The sequence below is a fragment of the Acomys minous genome, assembly GCF_964271855.1.
Source record: "Acomys minous genome assembly, chromosome: 13".
NCBI lineage: Eukaryota > Metazoa > Chordata > Mammalia > Rodentia > Muridae > Acomys > Acomys minous.
Window position 1 is genome coordinate 13,867,700 of NC_140495.1, and position 14,437 is coordinate 13,882,136.

At 47.1% G+C, this 14,437-nt stretch overlaps 1 protein-coding gene across 16 annotated transcripts in view; it reads right to left on the reverse strand.

The window, feature by feature from the left end:
* MAP4 (microtubule associated protein 4) overlaps positions 1-8,278 on the reverse strand; it is a 131,638-nt gene extending 123,360 nt beyond the window's left edge. For 3 of the 16 annotated variants that reach the window (XM_084752541.1, XM_084752545.1, XM_084752543.1), the window contains exon 1: positions 7,809-8,275. The gene's annotated coding sequence lies outside the window, so the exon portion shown is untranslated. Of the gene's footprint in view, positions 1-7,808 lie in introns of all 16 variants that reach the window. The other 13 variants (XM_084752537.1, XM_084752536.1, XM_084752532.1 and 10 more) reach the window with 12 other exon arrangements.
* Between the last annotated feature and the right edge of the window lie 6,159 nt (positions 8,279-14,437).

The following is a 14,437-nucleotide window of genomic DNA, read 5'->3' on the forward strand; positions in this document are numbered from 1 at the left end:
TAGTATATGTTTTCATTTTGTTGTTGTTGTTGTTGTGCATATTTACTGTATAGGAGGAGTATTTGGCCTATAGTGAAAGTCTGATGCTCAGAGGTCACAGCAAGGCATCAAATGCCCTGGAACTAGAGTCACGGAGTCTGTGCGTCAAGTGGGACAGTTCTTAAGTTAGCGTGTGCTTGGCCCCAGTTTTGATTCCGGGCAGAGCCAAGAGAGGGAAGGACAAAAATATGAATATAGAACTAGCAAGATGGTTGAGCTGGGTAAGGAGAAGACTCCCACCAAGGCTGAGGACCTTCATTCTATCCCTGAGATCCACATGGTGGAGAGAGAAGGAAAGAACTAAGTCCTAAAGCTCTTTATCAGACGCCACATGTGCACACACACCATGACAGACAGGCTTACAGGCAAAATACAAGCACAACACAAAATTTTTTTTATCTAAATACAAATCTCCAAAGAATATACACAAGTGGTCAGTAAGCACGTTAGTCAACAGGAAAATCAAAACCAAAATCATGAGATGCCACTTGATGACCCACAGTGATCACAAAGTGAGAGATGTGAGACAGCTGGAAGCTTCATACACTGTTATAGGATTACAAATGGCCACTTGTAAGAGTTTGGCAGTTTCTCAAGAGGCTAAACATGTCTGGGGAGCAGAGGGAAGGTTAAACGTGGTGAACATATGACCAAAATAAAAGCCAACAAGGATGCTTACACCTGTAATCCCAGTTACAGGATACCAAATTAAAGACTGGCTTTGTAGCAAGACCATACTTAGAAAAAAACACATTATACACCTGGCGTGGTAGCGCACACCTTTAATCCCAGCACTTAGGAGGCAGAGGCAGGCTGATCTCTGTGAGTTCAAGGCCAACCTGGTCTATAAAGAGAGTTCCAGCACAGCCAGGGCAATTAGACAAAGAAACCCTGTCTCAAAAAACAAAAACAAAAACGCACATTATACAAAAACATAAGAATATGAATGTCAAGCCGGGCGGTGGTGGCGCACGCCTTTCATCCCAGCACTCAGGAGGCAGAGGCAGGCGGATCGCTGTGAGTTCGAGGCCAGCCTGGTCTACAAAGTGAGTCCAGGACAGCCAAGGCTACACAGAGAAACCCTGTCTCGAAAAACCAAAAAAAAAGAATATGAATGTCCAATATTATCATTATTCATAATAGCTAAGAAAAGAAAAAACAAAATATGGGGAATTTTTAAAAAATAATAGAAACAACCCATGTGCCTATTGATGGGCAAATGAATTAACATATGCTATAATATAGATAAATCTGAAAGCATTACACTAGCTAACACAAAATGCCATTTACTATATAGATTCATTTATATAATATACATGCGGAATACCAGCAGGAAGTTTAGGGGTTAGGTGAACAGAGAACAACTGCTTGCTAGCGGGGTTATCAGGTTTCTTTGGGGGATGATGAAAATGTTCTAAAATTAGGTTCTCATTACAGAATATTGTAAACGCACCAAAAACCACCAAATATATGATTTTTAAATGGTGAGGTTTTTCTTTTAACTAAAAATATTTTTAATTCTCTTATATATTACATCCCCACAACAGTTTCTCCCTCCCTCTCCTCCCACCAGTCTCTTCCCCCACCTCCCCTCTTGCCTAGAGCTACCCCTCCTCTGCCTCGCCTTGGGGTGGGGGGAATCAGGCCTCCCAGGGACATTAACCAAACACTGCATAACAAGCTACAAGAAGACCAGGCACATACCATCACATCAAGGCTGGATGAAGTAATCCAGTAGGAAGAAAAGGGTCCCACACATAGGCAAAAAGAGTCAGGACAACCTCTCCCCCAGCGTTAGAATTCCCACAAGAACAGGAAGCTACACAGGCACCTAACAGATATGCAGAGGACCTAGGTCAGACCCTATAGGGCCCCGATCTCTGCAAGTCAGCTGATTCTGTGGGGTAAATGATGAGCTTTATATCTACATTCCATCTTCATTTTTTTAATGTCAAATGAGAAATCTGTGAAGACTTTTGTTTTGTTTTGTTTTGTTTTGTTTTGTTTTTCAAGACAGGGTTTCTCTGTTATCTTAGCTGTCCTGAACTAGCTCTGTAGTCCAGGCTGGCCATGAACTGAGTGATCCGCCAGCCTCTGCCTCCCTGCCTCTGCCTCCCTCCTCTGCTGGGATTAAAGGCATGCTCTACCTTGCCCAGCTCTTGTGAAGACATATTAATGGAAATTTGAGGAGTATTTTTCCCAGTCTCGGATCAAAAGTGGTCAAAAACCGCTTTCTCACCGGGCAAGGTTCAGAGCTACAATCCTTGCACTCAGAAGGCAGAAACAGGAAATGCGACAAGTTTGAGGCTACACTGGGCTACACAGCAAGTTACAGGCCAAGCAGAGTCATGTAGTAAGACTGTTTGAAAACACACAAACACAGAGACTGCAGAAATAGCACAGCAATTAGGAGCATTTGTTCTTGCAAAGGACCCCGTTTGGTTTCCAGCACCCACAGGTAGCTTTCAATCTCCCGCAACTCCAGTTCCAAGGGATCCAACACCTTCTTCAGTACGCCCTGAGCACCAGGTACACACATGTGGTGCACATACATGCAGGCAAAACCAGGCATACAAGTAAATCTTTTTCAATTTAAACACAAACATAGGGGCTGGAGAGATGGCTCAGAGGTTAAGAGCACTGACTGCTCTTCCAGAGGTCTTGAGTTCAATTCCCAGCAACCAAGTAGTGCCTCACAGCCATCTACAATGTGATCTGATGCTCTCTTCTGGCTTGCAAGTGTACATGTAGGCAGAGCACTGTATACATAATAAATAGCAAACAAACATAAAAAAAATTTTCCCTGGTTTTTTCAAGACAGGATTTCTCTGTGTAGCCTTGGCTGTCCTGGACTCACTTTGTAGACTAGCCTGGCCCCAAACTCATGGAGACAGATCTGCCTTTGCCTCTGGGTCATTTTTTTTTAAACATATAGTGTTCTGCCTGCATACCAGAAGAGGACACTAGATCTCATTGTAGACGGTTGTGAACCAACCATGTGGTTGCTGGGAATTGAACTCAGAACCTCTGGAAAAGTAGACAATGCTCTCAACTGCTAAGCTATCTCTCCAGCCCTGGGTCATTTTCTTATACAAAGAATTTTTTGTTTTGCGTTGTGGTGTTTTGAGACATGGCTTCTCTGTGTAGCCCTGGCTGTCCTGGAACGCACTCTGTAAACTAGGCTGGCCTCAAACTCAGAGATCCACCTGCCTCTGCCTCTCAGGTGCTGGGATTAAAGGCATATACACCACAGCCCAGATTTAAGAAAGAGAAAGGCAGAGAGACAGAAAGGGGTAAGAAGAGAGGGAGGGAGGGAGGGAAGGAACGCTTTAAATAGGACAAAATAAACTGGGCATAGGTGGCACACACCTTTAATCCCAGCACTTGGAAAGTGGAGGCAGACAGCTGGATCTCTGAGTTCCAAGCCAGCCTGATCTACAGAGTCACTCCAGCTCTACACAGAGAAACCCTGTCTCAAAGAGGGGGAAAGAGGGAAAGGGGGGGGGAGGGGTTGAAGATGGCTCAGAAGTTAAAAGTGCATACTGTTTGTTGTATCTTTTCTCTCTAACGTGTATGTGTATATTCATTTGAGCGTGTGAATGTGGGCATATGAATGCCCAAATACAACCATGCCAGTAGAGAACAGCTTCAGGTATGCCTTCTACCTGTTTGTTTGAGACAGGATCCTCTGTGTTTGGGGTTTTTTTGTTGTTGTTGCTGCTTTGGGTTTTTTTGAGGGGAGGTTTGTTTTTTGGTTTGTTGTTTCTGTTTTTCAAGACAGGGTTTCTCTATATAGCCTTAACTGTCCTGTAACACTCTCTATAAACCAAGCTGCCAAGCCGGGCGGTGGTGGCGCACGCCTTTAATCCCAGCACTTGGGAGACAGAGGCAGGTGGATTGCTGTGATTTCGAGGCCAGCCTGGTCTACAAAGTGAGTCTAGGACAGCCAAGGCTACACAGAGAAACCCTGTCTCGAAAAACCAAAAAATAAAATAAAATAATATAAAAAATAAATAAACCAAGCTGCCTCTGCCTCTAGAGTGTTGGGATTAAAAGAGTTTGCCAGAGCTGGCGTGGTGGCGCACGCCTTTAATCCCAGCACTCGGGAGGCAGAGGCAGGTGGATCGCTGTGAGTTCGAGGCCAGCCTGGTCTACAAAGCGGGTCCAGGACAGCCAAGGCTACACAGAGAAACCTGTCTCGAAAAAACAAAACAAAAAACAAAAAACAAAAAAAAGAGTTTGCCAAATAAATAGTTTGCCACCATAGGCCAGCTAAGCCATTGTTTGTTTGTTTGTTTTTCAAGACATAGTGTCTCTGTGTACCCTTGGCTACTCACTCTATGGATCCGGCCTGCCTCTGCCTCCCTGAATGCTGGGACAAGCCATCTTTTCTTGAAACAGTCTTCACCACAGCGCAAGCTGTCCTAACTTATCTTCATGCCTCTTTGGTTTTTGTCAAACATAGTCTTCAATGTCCTCAAACAAAGAGATTTGCCTGCCTCTGCCTCTCAGTGCTGAAATTTAAGGTGTGGGCCACCACTCCCTTTATGCCTCTCCCTTTTTTTTTTTTTTTTTTAAGATGTACTTATTTAGCCAGTTAGCTGGGCGCACGCCTGTAATCCCAGCACTGGGAAGGCAGAGGCCAGCCTGGTCTACAAAGCGAGTCCAGGACAGCCAAGCTAAACAGAGAGACCCTGTCTCAAAATACAAAAACTAAAACTACAAAAAAAGATATACTTATTTATTTAATGTATATGAATACTTGAGCTGCATGTACACCTGCATGCCAGAAGAGGGCATCAGATCTCATTATAGATGGTTGTAAGCCACCATGTGGTTGCTGGGAATTGAACTCAAGACCTCTGGAAAAGCAGGTGGTACTCTTAACCACTAAGCCATCTCTCCGGGCCCACCTCTCTCCTTTTTTCAGCTCTTCTAAACCTAAAATTATTTCAAAATAAAAGATTTTTTTGTTTTGTTTTGTTTTGCTTTTTGAGAGATGGTTTCTCTTGCAGTCCTAGCTATCCTGAGTTTGAGGCCAGCCTGGTCTACAAAAATGAGTCCAGGACAGCCAGGACTGTTACACAGAGAAACCCTGTCTCAAAAAAAAAAAAAAAAAAAAAAAAAAAAGACAAAGAAGAACCAATTCTCAAACTAAAGCTAAACTAGCTATAAGAAATCACAAAGCTGCCTGGCAGTGGTGGAGCATGCCTTTAATCCCAGCCCTTGGGAGGCAGAGGCAGGCGGATCCCTGTGAGTTCAAGGCCAACCTGGTCTACAAAGTGAGTCCAGGACAGTCGAGGCTACAGAGAAACCCTGCCTTGAAAAACAAGGGGGGAAATCCCAAAGCTGAATGCTGAGACATAACTATGACATTCGTAGACAGGAAGATGGCTTGAGTGCAGGAGCTCCAGACCAGCCTGGCCAACATAAGACCCCAATCCCAGGGAGACAGACAGACAATATGCAGGTGCTTCCTTCGTTTGTCATCAAACAATGGAAAATGACTTTAATACAGAATGCAACCTTATTTGTATATTTGAGATTTTAGCACAGGTACACTATTAAACATATGAATAGATGTTTTTAAATCTGGGAAGTGGACACACCCCTGAGTATTGTATCATATACCAATAATCCTAGCATTTGAAAAGCTGAGGAACAGCAGGGCAGTGGTAGTTCGTGCTTTGAATCCTAGCACACAGGAGGCAGAAGCAGGAAGGAAATGGATCTCAGTTCTAGGCCAGCCTGGTCTACAGAGTGAGTTCCAGGACAGCCAGGGCTATTACAGAGAAACTCTCTCAAAAAGGGCAACTCACTAAGCTTCAATAACTTGATTAAATTAAAATATTCCTGAGAACATTCATTGCCCTCATTCCAATACTATAATCAACTACTGATTAGGCTGCCAGGAACAATACAATGGAGGTGTTTTGGGCCAGTGGATAATTAAATCCAAGTGTGTACAAGGCATCAATACTTCCAACACACACTGGAACCTGATTCATAAACCTGCTGAGTTTGCTTTGCACGAAGAAGGAAAAAAAAGTCCCTAGAAGTTGGTAGGTATTAGCTCAAAAGAGCAATAGCTTTAATCACCTTAAACTAAATGTGAAAGGAGATTATGACCGTGATAAAATTTTTTTAACAAAATTTTAATGCCTGCCATATTTGAAAGGAAGTGGTATGGGCCATCAAACTCTATCAATTGAAAAGCCATTACTTGAACACACTCCTCGAAGTAGAGAAAAAGTTACAAACTTCCAAGTACCTGCTGCACTGTTCAGATAGATGGAGTCTCTTGCTTAGCAACTGTAGTGTTGTCTACCAAACACTCAGCCTGTCATAGTTAGGGCATGACAACTGTTCACTCTAAATCCATGTGCTCAGCTTGGATTCAGGATTGATTTATAAAAATAGCTGCTGCTATTGCTGGTCTTTGAATCTGCACTGATGACTGCGCAGTGTTACCCTATAGGCCTAGAGCAGCTGTATTTCCCTCACCACACCCATCGCTCTGCCTATCCAGCCAAGCGGCCGGCAACCGCCGCCCCCTTCTCGCTTGTCACCCTCCCACCCCACCCCCTCACCCCCATCTCTGCACCATACTATTCTCTCCCCCCTCCTGGGCTGAGTGAGCAAATTACAAGCACAAATATCCCCTGATGCAATGCCACAACCATCCCTGGGAAAGAGCAGAGGCAGTTGCCAAAAGCGCAGCAGTAGAAAAATGGGCGGGAGACACTCACTGGGAGCAAGAAACACTGCAGAGGCGAGGGGGGGCGGGGGGAGAAATACTGTAACTGGACCAGGAGAGTTAAAGAGTCAAGGGGGATTCCAACAGAAAGCTGGGTAACACTAATCTTCCCTGAGAAATACAGGCTACAACCTACCTCCGTGAGGGGGCGAGTTCTGGATTCCTAAAACACAAACCTGTGGGGAAATCAGTCTCTTCCCCCAAAGCAGCAAACGCATTAATCTACACAATCCTAGAGATAAGCAAAACCTCTCAAACACGCCCAGGAGGCAATCTCAACTAAAGTTGAGCTCCGGCTCTAACAGTCCAAAAAGAGCTCGTCCGGTGTGCCAAACAAACCACAATCTCTGCTGTGAGTAACGTTTCGGACGGCCGCAGCTAGTCCTGGTCCCTATTTCCCGGCTCCGCACCCTTTACGTGACCCCCCTCTGCATTCTCAAAGCCAGACACTACAGCCGCGCGTCAGTCCCCAAACTGTGCGGCGCCCACGCACACAAGGGCTCGAGTTAGGATTCTCCCGACCACCCCTCAGCCCCACCCATAACACCCAGACAGGACACCCGGAGGCTCGCCTCGGTTCCCACATCCCACTGACTCCCCGCCTGAAGCCTGGAGAAACGACCCTGGTGTCCCTCTGCGTCCCGAACCCCACCCAAGGGCCCAGGCTGCAGCCGACCCTCGGGTGTTGAGACCCAAGCACATGTCCAGCCTGAGGCAAGCCGCTGGGCTCCCCAGCCTCAGACGCCCCGAGGCAGGATCTCTTGGCCCGTCTCGCCCGCTACGGTCCCCTTAGAAGGCGCCTCCGACACGGCAAAGGTCACGCCCGGAGGCCCCCCACCGGGCTCCCTCTCGCAGCCACCCCCGGTGTCCCGCAGGCGGACAGCCACCGCCCTTCCCCGCCTCGGGCGGGACCTGTGGGGGTCCCTGGCGGCCGCCGCGAGAACCGGAGGGGCAGTGTCTCGGGGGACAGTGAGAAGGCCGACCCTCCGTCCCCGATCACACCCGCACTCACCCGCCGCCGCCGAGCCCGAGCCGGAGCCGCAGGAAGCCGGGAGAGGGCAGAGAGGAGCCGGGAGCAGCCGGGAGGAGCCGCAGAAGCCACAGAGCAAGCAGGAGGGGCGGGGCACAGGGAGGTGGCCGCTTCCTCGTCGCCCTCTTGAAGGCCGGCACGAAGGCGGAGCCTCCCCGCCGCCAGCGGGCGCCGCCCCAACCAATGGGTGACGCCGAGGGGCGGGCCGAGGCGCCGCGAACCAATCCACGCCGGCCCCTGCTCCTTGACCTCTCCGTGGAAGCCGCACGAGCGACGGACCGTTGGCGAGGCGCGCGTCGGGGGTCTAGGCTGCGGCCTCCCGCCCGCGGATGCCCCAGCGAATGGCGAGCCTCAGGCCGCCCCCACCGTTCTGAGATGGCCGCTGCTTCCTTTCCCAGAGGGGAGGATGCTAGGGAAAGCGCACGCGGCCTAGGCGCGGGTGGGCCCAAGTGGGCCGCGCCGGCCCTGACTGGTGGGCTCTATGATGTAATCTGGGAGGGGCGCGGGGCGGGGCCTGGGGCTCGTTGCTCTTCCCGGGGAACCCTGACGGCCTTGAAACGTGGCTACCCCGAGTTGAGAAGGGACTTGGTTGATTGCAGAACAGATTATATACTTTTGCGTGTATTTAGTAACTTAAAATGTCGTTTTTTGGAAAACTTGAAACCCATCTTTGTTCGCTTTTGGTTTTTTGAGACAGTCTCTCAACAGCATAGCACAGGCTGGCCTGAAATTTACTTTGTATCACCCACCTGCCTCAAAGTGATGGCAGTCCTGCCTCAGTCTCTCAAATGCTGAGATTAGACGTGAGCCGCCACACCCGGCTAATATTACTTCTCTTTTTTTTTTATTTTTATTTTATTTTATTTGAGACAGACTGTCACTATGTTTGATTCACATTATATCGCCTGTGAATAATACCGGTCCAGAAGAAATAGTGATAGCTGACCCTGTGAGTGCTTACTCCATGTTCCACATAATGTAAATCATCACAGCAGCCCTACATGGTTAATAAATATATCCTCATTCCCTTTTGTAGTTTTGGTTGAGTCTCATCTTTAGCAATGTAGCCGTCTCTCCAGCCCTCTTTATTACATTTTTTTTTTCCGAGACAGAGTTTCTCTGTGTAACCTTGGCTGTCCTGCACTAACTTTGTAGGCCAGGCTGGCCTGGAACTCGAAGCGAATCCGCCTGCTGCTGCCTCCCGAGTGCTGGGATTAAAGGCGTGCATCACCACCCCCCAGCTTCTTTTATATATTTTTTTTATTTTAATTTATGTGCATTGGTGTGAGAGTGTCAGATCTTGGAGTTACAGACAGTTGTGAGCTGCCATGTGGTTGCTGGGAATTGAACCCGGGACCTTTGGAAGAGCAGACAGTGCTCTTAACCACTGAGCCAACTCTCCAGCCCCAACCGCCCAGCTTCTTTATTCCATTTTTATGAAGGAAGAGACGAACAAGTTTAGTAACAACATAAGGTCAACAAGCCAGGATTTAGCTAGTGGGGCTTTAACTTAGGTAGCCAGGTGCTAGGATCGTAAACTCAGGCATATACAGGTTATCAGGAAGACTTAGGAAGTACAGGTGTGCTTTGTAGCCTTGGGAAAAGTAAGCCTCAATTTTCTCATTTATGAAAATTAGATAATAGTCATTCTCAATAGAGTTAGTAATAGGATGCCAGCAATAAAATACCATATTCCCGCCGGATGTGGTGGCACACCCTTTAATCCCAGCACTCCAGAGGCAGAGGCAGGCAGATCGATGTAAGTTCGAGGCCAGTCTGGTCTACAAAGTGAGTCCAGGACAGCCAAGGCTACACAGAGAAACCCTGTCTCAAAATACCAAAAAAAGAAAAAAGAAAAGAAAAACCAAAATAAAATAAAATACCATATTCCCTGTGAAGTCTCAGCATGGCTTTACAAATCATATAAACCTGCCAGGCCGTGGTGGCGCATGCCTTTTATCCCAGCACTAGGGAGGCAGAAGCAGGCAAATCATCTCTTAATTCGAGGCCAGCCTAGCCTACAAAATGAGTTCAGGACAGGCAAGGCTATACAGAGAAACCCTGTTGTGGAAAGGATTGTAAGCTTTGTCCCAGGTGAAAGCAGTCTTGGCCGGCTTTGCCCCTTGGAAACACCATGGAGAGACTGAATGGAGCCATCCTGGGTCTGAAATTCAGGAAGTAGACCCGGGAACTCCAGCCTGGCTATTGTGTTTCTTTTTTTTTTTTTTTTTTTTTTTTTTTTGGTTTTTGGTTTTTGGTTTTTGGTTTTTGGAGACAGAGTTTCTCTGTGTAGCCTTGGCTGTCCTAGACTCACTTTGTAGACCAGGCTGGCCTCGAACTCACAGCCTCTGCCTCCCAAGTGCTGGGATTAAAGGCGAGCACCCCGCCACTGCCCTGCAGCTATTGTGTTTCTAATTGAACATCGATGAGGGCAGGGATCCTGCCCCAGACCAGCCATTACTCACTCAAGAGAGACGCAGGCAGGCAGAGGAGAGAAGGCTGCAGCTTTTGGAGCAGGATTGCAGGTGGATTTGGGGAGACACCAACGTGCAGGCCAGAGACACCTGGTCCATCCGTCTGGTGGAACAGATACCAGAAGGTTTACTCTTGCTTCCCTTTAACCCTTTTTCCCTCTTGTATAGGATTGTTGGATTGTATAATAAAGTCTAATTGTTAAGAGACAGAGCCAACACCCTGTCCTTTTTTTGGGGGGGGGGGGTGGTGGCTGAGATAGGGGTTTGCTGTGTATTCTTTCTTGAACTCACAGGCAATTCTCCTCAGCATCAGAAGGCATGTTCAACTCCACAATATCATTTTTTTTTTCCTAGATAAGGTCTTATAGCCTAGGCTGGCCTTGAGCCAGACAGGGAACTTATGATAGACCAAAACCCAACTTGGTGAACCAGTTAGTTTTATTGGCTACTTACTGGAATATGAGGAAATATGAGTGAGGGGTTACACACAGGAGTAGAAATGACTCAACGACAGCTGCATCACCAAGGCAAATTCCAATATGGGTGACAACTCATGAAAGCTGTGAGACTTGAAGCATACAGCAGAGCTTGCAGGCCACTGACAGGTTGGAGAGTGTCCTTTACAGTTAACGCCAGTCTAAAACTCTTCCAGGTATCTTGGTTGGTTTCTGTTTCTTTCAGGCAGTTGGTCTGGTCTCAGGGTCTTTAGAACTTTTGCTCTTCTGAGAGTCTTTGGCAGCTTAGCTCTGCTCTTCTGAAAGGGACCCTGAACTCTGGCAGGGAAGAGCCTAGTAAATCTAGTTGGTTTCAGGGCCTTCCTGAAGCTGTTTTGAATTTTTTTTCTTAAGATTTATTTATTTATCATGTATACAATGTTCTGCCTGCATGTACACCTGCACAACAGAAAAGGACACCAAATCTCATTATAGATGGTTGTGAGCCACCATGTGGTTGCTGGGAATTGAACTCAGGACCTCTGAAAGAGCAGCCAGTGCTCTTAACCTCTGAGCCATCTCTCCAGCCCTTGAATTGTTTTTCTTGCTGCTTTAAGAAAGTTCCAGTCTTGGAGGAAACTGTTACACAATATTGATACAAAAAGATTTGGAAATCTTCCACAAGTTTTTTGTTTTGGTTTGTTTTGGCTTTGGTTTGTGAGACAGGGTTTCTTTGTGTATCCTTGGCTGTCCTGGACTCACTCTATAGACTAGGCTGGCCTCGAACTCACAGAGATCCACCTGCCTCTGCCTCCCGAGTGCTGGGATTAAAGGCGTGCGCCACCACCATGCCCAGCGCACCAGCCAAACTTCTATTACTGCAAAATACCAATACTCATCTGCAGTGACAGGGCTTCTCTGTATAATAGCCCTGGCTGCCCTGGAACTCTCTTTGTAGACCAGGTGGGCCTCGAACTCACAGCAACCCACCTCCCTCTGGCTCCCAGGTGCTGGGATTCAAGGCGTGTGCTACCACGCCGGGCTGCTCTTTCTTGTTCAACATCTACAGTCACTAAAGAAATGAATCGTGCTTCTTCCTTGCCCTACCTGGGAGGTGGCTGCATCTCCTCTGAGGCGTCATGGTTGCCCTCTGGCCTCTGATGAAAACCAGGAGTATCAAGAAGAGGACCAAGAAGTTTATCAGGCACCAGTCAGACCAATATGTCAAAATTAAGCAAAATTGGAGGAAACCCAGAGTATAAACAACAGGATGAGGAGCAGATCCTAATGCCCAACATTGGTTAGGGGAGCAACAAGAGAACCAAGCACACATTGCCTTGTGGCTTCTAGAATTTTCTGATCCACAATGTCTAGGAACTGGAAGTGCTGCTGATATGCAGCAAATCTTACTGTGCTGAGATTGCTCACAACATTTTCCTCAAGAACTGAAAACCACTGTAGAAAGAACAGCACATCAGGCCATCGGCGTCACCAATCCCAATGCCAGGCTACCTAGGGAAGAAAATGAGCAGATGGCTTGCATACTTGTTTCATTTGTGCTTAAATAAAACCACAAAAACTGAAAAAGAAAAGGAAGGGCGGTAGGAAGGAAGGGAAGGAAGGAAGGAAGGAAGGAAGGAAAGAAATGAGTCATACAGCTGGCGATATAGTTCACTGGGAGTGTGCAGGAAGAGCTGGGTTCCATTCCTAACCCAGGGTCTAACCTGGGGTATATGGGTGTATACATATCAGAGAGAGCATGAACTGGAAGACTTTGAAATCCTGTTCTAGTCCAGAGACCAAGAAGAAACTGAAAGTAAGCAAGGTCATTGGTCATAATAGGAAAGGGCAAGGGGGGGACTCCCCAACTCCTCCCAACTGCTGCCAGCCACTAAGTACACAGACACAGCACAGTCAGAGAAGACAGTCAGAATTTTCCCATGAATTGTCCTAATTGTTGAGTGTGAGTAATAATTAATTGAACATTAAAAAAAAAAGCCAACCTGGTCTGCAAAGGGAGCCCATGACAGCCAGGGCTACACAGAGAAGCCCTGTCTCAAAAAAAAAAAAAAATACTTGGGCCAGGTGATGGTGGCGTGGAACACATCTGTAATTCCAGAACTCAGGAGGCAGAGGCAGGCAGATCTCCAAGTTCAGGGCCAACCTGGTCTATATATCAAGTTCCAGGACAATCAAGGCTGTGTAAAGAAAAACCAGACCAGAAAACAAAAAACAAAAACACCACTTGGGAAGGTAAGAGACCTAAGTTCAAACTCCTATAACCCATAAAAATATCCAGGAGCCAAGCGGCGGTGGCGCACGCCTTTAATCCCAGCACTCGGGAGGCAGAGGCAGGAGGATCACTGTGAGTTTGAGTCCAGCCTGGTCTACAAAGCGAGTCCAGGAGAGTCAAGGCTACACAGAGGAAACCCTGTCTTGAAAAAACAAACAAACAAACAAAAAAATCCAGGCATGAGCCAGGCGTAGTGGCACACACCTTTAATCCCAGCACTCGGGAGGCAGAGGCAAGCGGATCACTGTGAGTTTGAGGCCAGCCTGGTCTATAAAGTGAGTCCAAGTGATTCCAGGACAGCTAAGGCTACACAGGGAAATAGGAGGAAGAAACAGGAAGACCACTGGGTTGCTGACAGCCTAGCTCCAGATTCACTGAGAGATCCAGACCTTGTCTCAAAGAAATCAAGGTAGAATGACAGAGCAGAACACAGCCTTCTCTAGCCTCCACATCATGCATAGGCATGTGCACCTGCACATACAGTGAGTGTGGTGAGTGTGTGTGAGTGTAAGTGTGAGAGTATGTGTAAGTGTAAGTATGGGAGTGTGTGTTGTGTGTGGGTCAGTGTGTGAGTGTAAGAGTGTGTGTGTGTGTGTATGAGAGACAGAGAGAGAGAGAGAGAGAGAGAGAGAGAGAATGAGAATTCTCCTGCCTCCACATTCAAAGTGCTAGGACTACAGGTGTGTACATTACCATGCCTGATAGAGGAGTGTTATTTAAAAAGAAAAATGAGAATAATTAGTTTCAGACTCAGGAGGCAGAGGCAGACAGATTTCTGTCTATATAGTAAGTTCCAGGCCATCCAGGGCTACCCAGAGAGCTCCTGCCTGCAAAAATAAAAACAAGAACCCTGTATAGCTGAACATGTCTGTGGGCTGACAGCTCCTGGTCTGCCAGTTTGTCATCTCTGCTGTGGTTGCTCCTTTTCCCCAGGTGAGGAGGCTAACATCACCTAGTCTGTCAGCAGTGTAGAAGCAGGCAGGACCCAAACCTCAGACCCTTTGTTCAGACCTTGCGTGAGTCATTTGGAAGCCGAAAGGCAACTCTTGCCAATTCGGTAAGCCTCTGAGGAGAGCTGCCAATGAACACTACAGAGGAGATCTGAAAAGAGATCAAAATGGAAGGGAATCTTTTCAAAGCGGCTTGCCTTGGCACTTTTCACTTAGCTTGGAATCAAACACTTGGCAGCTTGGGCAAACTAACTTATATTTAGGAAAGAGCTACACATCTTCATGGAATTCCTGTGGGCACAATCCCGGCTGACTCAGGTAGAATCCAGAGAACTTAGCAGGAGAGCATGTCTAAAACTTTTTATTTGGAAATTATTTCAAACTTATTTGAAAGGCCACAAGAATGAAAATTGGATATAAGACTCCCATAGGGGGCTGGAGAGATGGCTCAGCAGTTAAG